This window comes from Oncorhynchus keta, chromosome 7, assembly GCF_023373465.1.
Source record: "Oncorhynchus keta strain PuntledgeMale-10-30-2019 chromosome 7, Oket_V2, whole genome shotgun sequence".
Classification (NCBI taxonomy): Eukaryota; Metazoa; Chordata; class Actinopteri; order Salmoniformes; family Salmonidae; genus Oncorhynchus; species Oncorhynchus keta.
The window spans coordinates 24,793,285-24,808,811 of record NC_068427.1 but is presented as its reverse complement, the minus strand read 5'-3'; the positions used below and the strand labels follow the sequence as shown (position 1 = coordinate 24,808,811).

At 42.3% G+C, this 15,527-nt stretch overlaps 1 pseudogene; it reads left to right on the top strand.

Moving 5' to 3' along the window:
* The first annotated feature begins 3,770 nt into the window (after positions 1-3,770).
* Positions 3,771-15,517, top strand: LOC118385826 (Golgi pH regulator-like; annotated as a pseudogene).
* The last annotated feature ends 10 nt before the right edge of the window (positions 15,518-15,527 follow it).

Sequence of the window (15,527 nt, the reverse complement as noted above, 5' to 3'; positions counted from 1 at the left end):
ATTCCATGATCATAGCGCCCCACAGTGGAGGTGTCATAATACCCATAAAACCTAGCAGTCAAACAGGACAACGGTTCCAATAATTTTTCCCATAGTGGATTTTTCAAAACACTTCAAATAAGGGCAGTGTTTCGTGTAGGCTTATCCAGGCATGATGTTTTGATAACCATGTAAATCTCTCGGACAAGGTGACTTGTATCAATATATTGGGCTCTGTTTACGCTCACATACGAAAATGTTAATTAGGTATCAAAGTAGAGATCATGCAAAACTACAAATCCCTGCAAGCTCCTGCATATCATCTCTAGCTGTCACCTTTGCTAACAGGTATTGTGCCAATTAAAAGCTTGCACAAGACAGTTCACAGAATAAACCATTTAAATAAATTTAGCAAATGTATTCATTACTACATTTAGCTAACAGTTGATAGTAAATCCGATTCGGCAGTCTCGTCCAGATCACCATGGCATTTGTAGTTCTTTATGATAGCCACATTAGCAGCTAATTAGCATTTCATTTTTGTGGGTAAATACAGGCAATGAAATAGTCACCTTGTCCTAGAGAGATTTACACAGTTATCAAAACCATACCGCAGGGTAAGCCTACACAAAACATAGCCCTTATTTTAAGTCTTTCTAAAATCCCATTTGGGAAAAATGAACAGTAGAAAAACAATTGGAACCACTTCCCTATTTGACAGCTAGGTTTTGTGGGTATTATGACTCATACTGTGGTACTCTATTTTGGAAGCATTTGTTTGAAGCCCAGTCAGAAGAGGCCCAACCTAGCAACTACCGCCCTCCTTGTGCATATCATTATGCATATAGGCTATCAATCTTATTGTTAGTCATTATCATTAGGCCTAACCATATTTTTTATAAACTATTGCAAATCATGTAGGCTAATCTTTACTCTAAATTACAGGTGTAATTATTAGTCCAAAGAGTTGCAAGAGTTTCTATTAGACAAATTCGTGAAGAAAAGTTTTGCAACAGAATCGGCATAATGAATACACCCCTGGTGTCAAAGTCATTCCATGGAGGGCCGAGTGCCTGTGGGTTTTTGCTCCTCCCCTGTACTTGATTGATGAATTAAGGTCACAGATTAGTAAGGAACTCCCTTCACCTGGTTTTCTAGGTCTTCCATGGAATGTTTGACCCCCCTGCTCTAAATCATTGAAATAATAATTGTTTGTAGCCATTGAACTCTTGTCTGTTTCCCATCATAATAGTATAGTGGCAAACCTGGGCTATGTTCAGTGCGAAAAAACATAATAGAACATTAAATGAAACGGAAATGGTACTGTACTAAACAACCAGTTGAAAAATGGGCAGGGGTTGGGTGAAATACATCACACATTGCTTCAAGCGACACCCCATAACACCCATCAAATTGAGAAAACGTACCTCAAAGTCTGTTCAAGAACGTTTTGGGAAACAAAACATTCCACAACATAGCAAACGTTCAATTAAACTGAACTCAATCCTGATTTGGAAGATTTTAAGGTCTTTTAGTGGAGGGTAGAGCTCTAGGTAGACCCTCCCGCCAAACTTCCCGGGGTTCAAACTAAGTATGGTATAGGGGGGAATTTATAAAAAGTTTGGAATGTAGGTCTATGCTATTGTATGGCTACCCATGTCATGGTCATGTCCAAATCATCCGAAAGTATCTACAATTGATTGTGAAGCTGAACAGAGTCACTTGTAGATGCTATGAACATGATGCGTGAAAATTGCTCATATCGGTCCCGTGACTTGAATGGGATTTGTGCCACAAATGCTAAAATGTTAGCATGTGGGAACAGTGCCAGTGAAACTAAACCAAAGCATGAATTACTGTCAAACCTTGTCCATCAACCTGGACTCAGGGATAGACGTAACATAGTAAGGATAAATCCGGGACACTCATTTGTCTGATATGTTATGTTTCGTATGGTAGGTATTAATTTGTGGATGGCCATCATCCATTTCATATGATATGCTACGAATTACAATTTGTATGGTATGCTGCGAATTGCAATATGTACAATATGGTATGATTTGCAATTCATACGAATTTGCAAAACTTCTATGTAATGAATTACAATTTGTTGTGGCTAATGTTAGCTAGGTGGCTAACATTAGCTAGCCTAGGGTTAAGGTTAGGAGTTAAGTTAAAGGGTTGGGGTTAGCTAACATGCTAAGCAGTGCACAGTAGCTAAAATGTAGTAAGTAGTTGCTAATGCTAAAGTTGTCTGTGATGAGATGTTCGAGCTACACAACCAACCTCCCTACCTTTGTTTTTGCCTTAAGTAACCTTCTGTCTTCTGTAACCATACCAAATGTAGCATGTCATACTAATTTGAGTGTCCTGGATTTACATTTAGTATGTTATGTCTAGTCTGACTATGAGAATATCCATAGACTGCTTACATGGTAAGGAAATCAATGGGTGGGTTTGAGCAGTAAGCCTAATGAAGCCAACTGTAGAGGAAAGTTGACTAGTAAAGTCGGGGGAGGTGCATCTGCGATAGCTGAAAGTCGGACACTAGTGGTTTTCCAACAGCAAGGCTCAGCTCAACATGTCAGTATCAACAAATCTGATATTGTTGATAAATGTCCAAATAAACTTTTTATTTAACTCGGCAAGTCAGTTAAGAACCAATTCTTATTTAAAATGACGGTTTCGGAACAGTGGGTTATCTGCCTTGTTCAGGGGCAGAACGACAGATTTTTACCTCGATCTAGCAACCTTTCGGTTACTGTCCCAACACTCTAACCACTAGGCTACCTGCTGCCCCTACAGTATATATACACCATACAGTGTAACACAATGAAAACATAAGGTGTATAATGAATTGATGAGAGAGATGTCTCAAATATGACTTTCATTTGTAACCCCTGTTGTTTTAGAATAAAATATAAGTCGGTTCCTGATTCAGTCACATCTTTAGCCACTTTTGTGTAGGTCAAACAAAAACACCCTCATGTGGTTGACCAATAGTGCCACCCACAATGCAGGTGATGGCTGCATGGTGCAGTTGGCGCCTTAATCAAAAACCTCATGACCTTTGATCACATCATTTTTGTCACGTTCATGCAATATTTTGTTCCAAGTCTGATCATTTTTATAACCATATTACAACACACTTTGAAAGCCTTGACCAACGATGGTCACCGACTTAATAAAAGTGATTCGTTTGGACACGCCCAAGATGTAATTTGGGTGAACTATCCTTTAAACGTAATAAACCATTCAAGCAGAGATCTGTATATAATTATGAAATGCTCCTGTCTCCGCCCTAGCAATGGGAGTTGTTGTCCCAAAATAAACCCATAGAAACAAATTTGCCTTATTTTGGACAGATTTGAGCAAGACTGAAACCTCTCGCCTGGCCTCTTCCTCTCTGTCCAAACGCATTTTGGTACGTCACGTTATTGCGACGGAATGGCCTTTTCCCACTTATTCTGATTTACATTTACATTTAAGTCATTTAGCAGACGCTCTTATCCAGAGCGACTTACAAATTGTATGAGGTGACTACCTCAAGCTCTAAACCCTCAGAGGTCGTAATCACACCGGTGGTGATGTAGTCCTCAGTTCAGCAAGGTGACAGGTGAACGACGCGTTTCCACAATGCAAATAATAACAAAATAACCACGTTGTTACGTGTTTGTTGACATTTGTATTGCAGTCAGACATGAATTTAGAACCTTTGAACTGGAAGTATTCTATAGATTGTAGGCCGTGGTTTCCTGATCAAAATGTTGTTTCTTATGGATTCATTGATCATGTTCACCTCACAGGTAAGAACTAACGTTAGCTAGATAACGCATCACACCATTTTGGGATCTTATTGCTTAGCCAGCTAACGTTAGGATGTTTGCACATACACTGTCTGGTGCAAGTTAACTAACGTGGAAATCTTCCAACTCTCTTCCCAGGTGCTGTTCTTTGGCTTTGGGTGGCTGTTCTTCATGCGGCAGCTGTTCAAAAACTATGAGGCATGTTATATTAGTTACTAGCTACACAAGTAACGTTATTGCTACAGTGCCTTCAGAAAGTATTCATACCCCTTGACTTATTCCCCATTTTGTTTTGCATTACAGCCTGAATTTAAAATGTATTAAATATATTTTTTCTCACCCTTCTACACATAATACCCCATAATGACAAAGTTGTGGAAATATGTTTTTAGACATTTTTGCAAATGTATCGACAATTAAATTATACTAATTTACATAAGTATTCACACACCTAAGTCAATACTTTGTTGAAGCACCTTTGGCAGCGATTACAGCTGTGACTCTTTCTGTGTAAGTCTCTAAGAGCTTTCCACACCTGGATTGTGCAACATTTTGCCATTTTTAATTTCAAAATTGTACAAACTCTGAGAAATTGGTTATTGATCATTGCTAGACAACCATTTTCAGGTCTTTCCATAGATTTTCAAGTAGATTTAAGTCAAAACTGTAACTTGACCACTCAGGAACATTCACTGTCTTCAGGGTAAGTAACTCCAGTGTAGATGTGGCCTTGTGTTTTTGGTTACTGTCCTGCTGAAAGTTGAATTCATCTCCCAGTTTCAGACAGACTAGTTTTGGTCTAGGGGTTAGCCTGTGCTTAGCTGTTTCTTTTTTGTCCTGAAAAACTCCCCAGTCCTTAACTATTACAAGTATACCCACATCATGATGCAGCCACTACTATGCTTGAAAATATGGGGGGTGCTACTCAGTATTTGCCCCAAACATAACACTTTGTTTTCAGGACAAAAGGGATATTCAGCGTCTGCTTTTTTTTCTTCTTTTTTTTACCCATCTACCAATAGGTGCCCTTTGCGAGGCCTTGGAAAACCTCCCTGTCTTTATGTTTTTGAAATTCACTGCTCGACTGAGGGACCTTACGGATAATTGTGTGTGTGGGATACAGAGATGAGGTAGTCAATCAAAAATCATGTTAAATACTTCTATTGCAAAAATAATGAGTCCATGCAACGTATGTGACTTGTTAAGCTACATTTTACTCCTGAACTTATTTAGGCTTGCACAAAAATAAATAAGGTTGAATGCTTATTGATTCAAGACATTTCAGCTTTTCATTTTTTATTAATTTGTGAACATTTCAATAAATAGAATTCCACTTTGACATTATGGGGTGTGTAGGCCAGTGACAAAAAACATTTGGAAAAGGATATTTAGCTAGTCTACTGGTCGTGCCTTTATTTCTGTAGCTAGATGGCTTACTGTCATTCTTTTCCTGGAACTGCCTATAAGACCAGTTGTGAGAACCAGCATGAAACAGAAAGTGACTGATACATCAGACTGATACATCAAAATACTAATACCAAAGCAAAAACAAACAATAATGCATAATACATTCACACAACTCAATGGTAAAATCAACAAAGTTTGATAAGGTGATGCAAGGGTAGTGTTATTGGGGATCTTCTAGAGGACAATGCCTATGCACAATAGTGAAGGTATTCAAAGTATTTGGAGCAAAAGCCAGTGGGGGAGACACTGGGAGTGTTCAGCCAGAAAAATAGCTGAAATTCACAATGACTTGTCTTTCAATCCAATGGCTAAATAGAATTTGAGGATTGTCAATACCTGCGAATGAAATGAGAGAGGTGCAGGCTACTTAACTTGGGGAAGGGTGAACACGTTTCACCCTGCCAGTACCCCAAAAGGCCACCTCTCTGCTTCGATCCGGTTCACACTAGTTTGTTGCATTGAGGTCTGTGTTGTGTGCGAGGCTCATTGTCCTCCGGTCAGGTCCACGCAGCTAGAAATTCAACCCACACGTGTGCTGTACAATATTTCTTACCATTGTTGATGGAATCTGACGGTTTTGCTGGAAGATATTGATCTCCCTTTGCCATAAGTGCTACGGACTGGATAGTCTTGGAAAAGCAGAAACAAGTTGCAAATCTAGTCTTGGGGTTGTTGCCACCAAATCATTGAGTTCCAAATCAAAACATTGGTGCTTAACAAGCAAACATTCTACTTAAGTAAACAGTATTTATGTTCAAAGCATACTCTGTTTTCTGGGTTACCATATTCTAAAAATAATTGAGTGCCCCAAAAATGTGTGTAAATATTAATTCAGAGGAGTTATCAAGATGCAGTACCTGAAGAATTTCCCCCCATATTATGTTTTTTTGTCACACATAAAGTCATGCAGGTTTTCCACACACACACTGTCGTGGACATTTCCTTAATTACCAAATGATGAGAGAGCAAATCACAAACAAGTCAAGGTTATGCTTAATCTTCACCTTTAATAATAATTAAGCTTTTGTAATAGCATTTTGACTTTCAACATTTCAGTATATCTAATTTTTTAAACCTTTATTTAACTAGGTAAGTCAGTTAAGAACAAATTCTAAATTTCAATGATGGCCTAGGAACAGTGGGTTAACTGCCTGTTCAGGGGCAGAACGACAGATTTGTACCTTGTCAGCTCAGGGATTTGTACTTGCAACCTTTCGGTTACTAGTCCAACTCTCTAACCACTAGGCTACCCTGCTAATGAAAAGTTGAGAGTGGTCAACATATTGGCAACTGAGATCTTTTATAGCAAAGATCCACCCCCCTAGTCGACATGATAAAACACAGATAATAGGAACTTTCACAAGGAAATATTTTACTTGAGAGAGGAGTACCAAGACATTACCTTATCCAATGGTATATATCAATGGTATATATATATATATATCAATTGTCATTTTAGATACCCCCATCCCAAATACAACCCATCCTGGACAAGCTCGTGGAGAGGAGAGCCTCTAGGTCAAGATGAGGGCAACCTCAGAGGGAACATAGAATGGTTCCAGACACTGCCATCCTCCTCTCCCCGATGGGAAAAGTAGGGAGTGACTGGCACACAGACATTGTGGAGCCAAGAGATAATTGGTTCCCCCTCAATCATCCCTTCACATGGTTTAAAAGATACGTTGACACATGACAACAAGCCTGACCTCTCCCCTCTGTGTGGCCCCAGTAATTGAACCCAGGACAGAGAAAGGATAACTGCAAACGGCCAAAACTGTAGTACAAAAAGATACATTCTAAATGACAAGTATCTCACAATGTCACGCCTTGGTCATTGTATTTTGTGTTTTCGTTATATTATTTGGTCAGGCCAGGGTGTGACATGGGTTTATGTTGTTGTATTTCGTATTGGGGTTTTTGTATTATTGGGATTGCGGCTGAGTAGGGTTGTTGTATGGGCTTGGCTGCCTGAGGCGGTTCTCAATCAGAGTCAGGTGATTCTCGTTGTCTCTGATTGGGAACCGTATTTAGGTAGCCTGGTTTCGCTTTGTATTTCGTGGGTGATTGTTCCTGTCTCTGTGTAGTGTTCACCAGATAGGCTGTAATAGGTTTCACGTTCCGTTTGTTGTTTTGTATTTTGTATATTACGTTATTTTCATGTATCGTCATTTCATTCATTAAAGAACATGAGTAACAACCACGCTGCATTTCGGTCCGACTCTCTTTCGACAAACGAAGAACGACGTTACAGAATCACCCACCACACACGGACCGAGCAGCGTGTTTACAGGCAGCGACAGCAGGAGCAAAAAAAGGAGGACGTTATGGACAGCAAAGGCATGGAGTATACGACATGGGAAGAAATCGACAGGTGGGCGGCCGACCCAGAGAGAGTGCAGGAGCCCGCCTGGGATTCGCTGGAGCAGTGCGGAGGGCTATAGGCGAATGGAGTCGAAAAGAAAAACACGGCGGCGCAGAGCGAAAACCGAAAGTAACCCCCAAATATTTATTGGGGGAGGGCTCGGAGAGAGAGTGGCTGAGTCAGGAGTCAGACCTGAGCCAACTCTCCCTGTTAATCGTGAAGAGCAGTTGCAGTGGGAGAGGCTGCACCACTTGGAGAATTGGACATGGGAGGAAGAACCGGAAAAGGACCCTGGGCTCAGCCTCGCCGCCCCAAGGAGGTGCTGGTATGAGGAGGCAGCACGGCGACGCGGATACCGGCCCCACATTTTTTTGGGGGGGCTTAATGGGAGTATGGCTATGCCAGGAAGGAGGGCAGGCACCGCTAGAGAGACCGGGCAGGCACCGTGTTATGCTATGGAGCGCACAGTGTTTCCAGTGCGGGTGCATAGCCCGGTGCGGCACATACCAGCCCTTCGTATTGGCCGGGCTAGAGTGGGCATCGAGCCAGGTAAGCTTGGGCAGGCTCGGTGCTTAAGAGCTCCAGTGCGCCTGCACGGTCCGGTCTATCCAAAGCCACCTCCACACACCAGTCCTCCGGTAGCAGCTCCCCGCACCAGGCTTCCTGTGCGTGTCCTCGATCCTGTAGCACCAGTTCCAGCACCACGCACCAGGCCTTCTGTGCGCCTCGCCTGTTCAGCACAGCCAGAGCCTTCCTTCCCTCCTGCGCTGTCGGAGTCTCCCGCCTCTCCAGCGCTGTCGGAGCCTTTCTCCTCTCCTGCGCTACCAGAGTCTCCTGTCTGTTCAGGGCTATCAAAGCCTTCCTTCCCTCCTGCGCTGTCGAAGTCTCCCGCCTGTTCAGCGCTATCAGAGCCTTCCTCTACAGCGTTGCCGGAGCCTCCTGCCTGTTCGGAGCAGCCTGAGCTGTCAGTCTGCAGGGAGCTGTCAGTCTGCAAGGTGCTGTCAGTCTGCATGAAGCAGCCAGAACTGTCAGTCTGCAAAGAGCTGCCAGTCTGCAGGGTGCTGTCAGCCTGCATGGAGCAGTCAGAGCTGTCAGTCTGCATGACGCAGCCAGAGCTGTCAGTCTGCAGGGAGCTGTCAGTCTGCAAGGAGCTGTCAGTCTGCAAGGAGCTGTCAGTCTGCAGGGTGCTGTCAGCCTGCATGGAGCAGTCAGAGCTGTCAGTCTGCATGAAGCAGCCAGAGCTGTCAGTCTGCATAAAGCAGCCAGAGCTGCCAGTCTGCAAAGAGCTGTCAGTCTGCAAGGAGCTGTCAGCCTGCATAGAGCAGCTAGATCCGCCAGTCAGCCATGATCTTCTAGATCCGCCAGTCAGCCATAATCTTCTAGATCTGCCAGTCAACCAGATTCTTCCAGATCTGCCAGTCAACCAGTCTCTTCCAGATCTGCCAGTCTGCATAGAGCAGCTAGATCTGCCAGTCAGCCATGATTTTCTAGATCTGCCAGCCAACCAGATTCTACCAGATCTGCCAGTCAACCAGAATCTTCCAGATCTGCTAGTCAACCTGAATCTTCTAGATCCGCCAGCCAGCCAGGATCTACCGGAGCCTACTACCTGCCTGAGCTTCATCTCAGTACTGGGCTTCCTCTCAGTACTGGGCTTCCTCTCAGTACTGGGCTTTCTCTCAGTACTGGGCTTCCCCTCAGTTCCGGGCTGCCCCTCAGTTCCGGGCTGCCCCTCAGTCCCGAGCTGCCCCTCAGTCCCGAGCTGCCCCTCAGTCCCGAGCTGCCCCTCAGTCCCGAGCTGCCCCTCAGTCCCGAGCTGCCCCTCAGTCACGAGCTGCTCCTCAGTTCTGTGGGGTTCTGGGTGAGGACTATTAGGCCATGGTCGGCGGCGAGGATTGATTATCCCAGGACGCGAAGGGGAGGAACTAGGACATTTATGGAGTGGGGTCCACGTCCCGAGCCGGAACCGCCACCATGGACAGACGCCCACCCGGACCCTCCCTATGGTTTTGAGGTGCGTCCGGGAGTCCGCACCTTAGGGGGGTTCTGTCACGCCTTGGTCATTGTATTTTGTGTTTTCGTTATATTATTTGGTCAGGGCAGGGTGTGACATGGGTTTATGTTGTTGTATTTCGTATTGGGGTTTTTGTATTATTGGGATTGCGGCTGAGTAGGGGTGTTGTATGGGCTTGGCTGCCTGAGGCGGTTCTCAATCAGAGTCAGGTGATTCTTTTTGTCTCTGATTGGGAACCTTTCGCTTTGTATTTCGTGGGTGATTGTTCCTGTCTCTGTGTAGTGTTCACCAGATAGTCTGTAATAGGTTTCACGTTCCGTTTGTTGTTTTGTATTTTGTACATTACGTTATTTTCATGTATCATCATTTCATTCTTTAAAGAACATGAGTAACAACCACGCTGCATTTCGGTCCGACTCTCTTTCGACAAACGAAGAACGACGTTACACACAAGCATATTATGAAAATAAAACATCTTATCTATGTTACCCAACCAATTCTGATTCATCCCTAACAACACACACACACACACACACACACACACACACACACACACACACACACACACACACACACACACACACACACACACACACACACACACACACACACACATATATATGCATTCCAGGTGACTACCTTTTGAAGCTGGTTGAGAGAATGCCAAGTGTGTGCAAAGCTGTCATCAAGGCAAAGGATGGCTATTTTGAAGAATCTAAAATAGATTTTGATTTGTCTAACACTTTTTTTTGATTTCATAGTTTTGATGTCTTCACTATTATTCTACAATATAGAAAATAGTAACTATGAAATAACAGATATGGAATCATGTATTAACCCAAAAAGTGTTCATGGGGTAGTCACCTGGAATGTATTTCAATGAACAAGGTGTGCCTTGTTAAAAGTTAATTTGTGGAATTTCTTTCCTTAAATGCATTTCAGCCAACCAGAGTTGTGTTGTGACAATATAGGGGTGGCATACAGAAGATAGCCCTATTTGGTAAAAGACCAAGTCCATATTATGGCAAGAACAGCTCAAATAAGAAAAGAGAAACAACAGTCCATCATTACTTTAAGACATGAAGGTCAGTCAATCAGGAGAATTTCAAGAACTTTTAAAGTTTCTTGAAGTGCAGTCGCAAAAACCATTAAGCGCTATGATGAAACTGGCTCTCATGAGGACCGCTGCAGGAAAGGAAGACCCAGAGTTACCTCTGCTGCAGAGGATAAGTTCATTAAAGTTACCAGCTTCAGAAATTGCAGCCCAAAACAGACACATCTCAATATCAACTGTTCAGAGGAGACTGTGTGAACCAGGCCTTCATGGTCGAATTGCTGCAAAGAAACCACTACTAAAGGAGATCAATAAGAGACTTGCTTGGGCCAAGAAACACAGGCAATGGACATAAGACCAGTGGAAGTCTGTCCTTTGGTCTGAGTCTAAATTTGAGATTTTTGGTTCCAACCACTTGTCTTTGTGAGATGCAGAGTGGTGAACGGATGATCTCCGCACGTGTGGTTCCCACCTTGAAGCATAGAGGATGTGTGATGGTGTCGGGGTGCTTTGCTGGGGAAACTTTTATTTAGAATTCAAGGAACACTTAACCAGGATGACAACTACAGCGTTCTGTAGAAATACGCCTTCCCATCTGGTTTGGGCTTAGTGGGACTATCATTTGTTTTTCAACAGGACAATGACCCATAACATCTCCAGGCTGTCGAAGGGCTATTTGACCAAGAAGGAGAGTGATGGAGTGCTGCATCACATGACCTTGCCTCCACAATCACCCAACCACAACCCAATTGAGATGGTTTGGGATCAGTTGACCGCAGAGTGAAGGAAAAACAGCCATGAAGTGCTCAGCATATGTGGGGACTGCTTCAAGACTTTTGGAAAAGCATTCCAGGTGAAGCTGGTTGAGAGAATGTCAAGAGTATGCAAGCTATCATCAAGGAGAAGGGTGGCTACTTTGAAGAACCTAAAATATAGATTATATTTGGATTTTTTTGAACACTTATTTTGGTTACTACATGATTCCATATATGCTATTTCATAGTTTTGATGTCTTCACTATTATTCTATAATGTAGAACATCGTAAAAATAAAGAAAAACCCTTGAATGAGTAGGTGTCCAAACTTTTGACTGGTAGTGTGTGTAGTGTTGTGTTGTGTTTTGTGTTAAGCCTATTGTTATGTATTTGGTTGATTGTAATAATGTGTCTTTGTCCCTCTCTTCACTCTTTCTTTCCTGGACTGTAGGAACGGATTGAATACTCCAAGACATTCCAGGGGAAATACTTCAACTTCCTGGGTTATTTCTTCTCCATCTACTGTGTATGGAAAATCTTTATGGTAAGAGTTACAGACATAGACTAGCCACTGATTAGCTTGCTTGACAGCCTTAGAAACAGGTGAATTTGAGAAAATCAAGTTTGAGTTTGGTATCTGTCAGTTTAGAGAATATTCAGTGTCTTTTGATCTCTATTTAGTAACATGTATTGTGTCTGTAAGAGCTCCCCCTCTATACTGTCCCCTTTGGAGAAAGTGCGTACCCATAGTAAACTGAAAATATTTTTTCCCAAAATTGCTAATATATGCATATAAAAATTATTATTGAATAGAAAACACTCAAGTTTCTAAAACCGTTTAAATTATGTCTGTATGTAAAGCAGAACTCTCAGGGCAACCTTTCTCCCAAACTCTCTCTTGTGAAGAGAAAAGTTGGGTCAACTTTGACATCATGGCCCCCACCCTTCCCAGGCAGCTACCGATCCAGGAACAGTCTCTATCTGTTCAGCGCGATGTCAGCTTTCAAATGGCACGTTCATTGTGAGAATCCCACCAGCCCTGCACGTTTTACGGGCGAAATTGCTCGTGTCCCTCTGAAAAACAGGCACTCTATTGCGCGCGGCCGATTTGGAGTACGTCTTTTTCCATGATCCAGCATTTGAAGCCGGATTGTCTGTTCGCGCTGATCTTTGTTCTACATGCTAAAAACATCATAAAGCTCGATTTTTCACATTGTTTGACCAGTTTAGTGGACATATAATATGTAAATTGGAAGTTTTGATGCGCAAGAGTGCTGGACCAGAAGTCATTTTGGATGCATTTCAGCCGAAGCTGTTAACATGTGCTAATACAGAGACACACAACGTGAAACCAAACGATGTATTGGGTAAGTATGACTCCTTCTACGTCTTCTGATGGAAGAACATCAAAGGTAAGGGATTATTTATGTGGTTATTTGGTGTTTCTGTGGACTCCAAACGTAGAGGAGACATACTGCTAATATCGGAGCGCTGACTCATAGTATAGCCCAGTGAACGATGTCTGTAACTTTAAAAATAAATGTAATACAGCGGTTGCATTAAGAAGAAGTGTATCTTTGTAAATATATGTAGAACATGTATATATAGTCATGTTTATTGCTTGTTATCTGACGTTATCTGTCGGAGCTATCATCATTTCTCCTGACATTTGAGTAGCATTTTTTGAAATGTCGTCATTGTAAACAGAGATTTATGGATATAAATGGCATATTATTGAAAAAAATTAAATGTACTGTGTAACATGTAATATTACTGTCATCTGATGAAGACTTTCAAAAGGTTAGTGAATTATTTATTTTTTAATCCTACTTTAAAATTTTATTTTTTCTGGGACAAAATGGCCGCCGCTTGCCTTTTGTTTCGGTGGTGATCTAATATAAATATGTGCTATGTTTTCGCCGTAAAACTTTTAGAAATCTGACTTGCTGGGTAGATAAACAAGGTGTTTATCTTTCATTTGAGCCATTGGACTTGTTAATGTGTGAAGGTTAAATATTTTTAGGAATATTTTTGCGTTCCATGCGCCACCTTCCAGCTGAACGGGGGGGGGGTGTTCCCAAATTGGAACCCTAGTCCCCTTCTGGTTAAAACATTCGTTCTTCTACCCATATTGTTTTTGCTTTCAAATAGAATGACCTTATACTTCACATACAGTCAGTTTGTCATATCCACATCAGGCCCCAAAACTATATCTGTAGTAACCCTGTTTTTTGTCCCTCTAAGGCCACCATTAACATTGTGTTTGACCATGTTGGGAAGACTGATCCAGTGATTCGAGGGATTGAGATCACTCTTAACTAACTAGGCATTCAGTTTGATGTGAGTTCTGCTGCTCATGCACACACACACCTCAAGTAATGGTTGTCATTTTATTAAAATGTCCTTCTGTACTCAATCTTCACTTTTATGGGATAATTCCAAATGGAAATAGAAGTTGTATTGGTGTGTTCTATAGTTGCTCTAGTTTTCCTTACATATCCTCTCCTCGGCAGGTAAAGTTCTGGTCTCAGCACATCTCCTTCATCCTGGTGGGCATCATCATCGTCACCTCTATTAGAGGCCTTCTCATCACACTCACCAAGGTAAGCCAACTACAGACAGGAAGTAGTCAGTCTACCGAGGCATGTTATGATGTATCCTAACACTGATCTTGTTTCTCTCTAGTTCTTCTATGCCATCTCCAGCAGCAAGTCCTCTAATGTTATAGTGCTGGTCCTAGCTCAAATCATGGTCCATATGTGTTTTGTTATATGTTTCAGTTAAAATGATTTTTTTTCTGATCAGTTGTCTATTCAATCTTTAGATAAGTTAGTGCAAAAGACAACTGACATCCTGCGTGTCTCTCTCTCTTGTTTCTCTCAGGGGATGTACTTTGTCTCGTCCGTTCTCCTCATGAGGATGAGCATGCCTCTAGAGTATCGCTCTACCGTGACCAAGGTGCTGGGTGAGTTGCAGTTTAACTTCTATCACCGATGGTTCGACGTCATCTTCCTCATCAGTGCCCTCTCCAGCATCCTTTTCCTCTACATCGCCCACAAACAGGCTCCCGAGAAGCACATGACCCCCTGACTCCACTTTGAACTTGACCCTTTACCTGGAAGCTCAGCTGGCATAACAGAACTGAACTTTGAGTCTGTGGGGATTTAAATTATCTTTTTTAAATCTCTGGTCCGGCTGTGTGGTGGCGAGAAGAAGACGTTTTGCCTGTGTTTCCTGAATCAGGAAGGGCCAACGCTTGGCCATGTGGACCATTGGTGTCAGGGGATTCAATGGAGGGGAATTGGTGCCATGGAACGCTGGACTAATGTTGGGGTGAACGTGGGGAGGGGGGGATGACTAAAACAACGTGGATGTGTCATCGTGCTGTTGAGCCGTTGGACACAGGTTCTGTCTAGCCTTAAATTAATCTGACCACAGGAGAACTGCATAGTATACAGCACAGACCAGCTTCACTGCAAACACTAGCTTTGTTGTATGAATGGGTTGTAAAGACCATCACTACCTGAAGTTTACACTCTATTTTTGACAAACAGAATACTCAAAATTAAAGAAGAAATGTATCCCCAATGTCCATGATGCTATTTGCTAACATCATTCATGGTGTCCAGTATGTACATGTACCTAGGGTGGTTTGTTGGTGAATGTGTGCAAATATCTACTGTGCTTTCACACAGGTGGGAAAGCTACAGAATAAACCAATTTATGTGGTTATTAGTTACTCCGTTCCCTTTCTTTTAAGTACTGCAATGCCACTATAAATTTACCAGTTAAGCAGAGAATAAGTGAATAGTGACTTATAGACAGATCTGGGACTGGATACTTTGTCTCTGTGAGAGCGGTATTTGGCATCTGCTAAAATAAATGACCATTTAAATGCTATCTAAAAGACATCTTTATGATTAAGGTGCAAGCCGATGTCGCTATATGGTTTTTGTTGGAGTATAACACATTGAACTGGTATTACTAGTGTTATTATTCTACATTGCAGGTGCTTGTAATAAGATCATATGAATCCATACGTTTGTTGGGTAACAGTGGCATCTAACTGATCAATGCAATTATACATCCA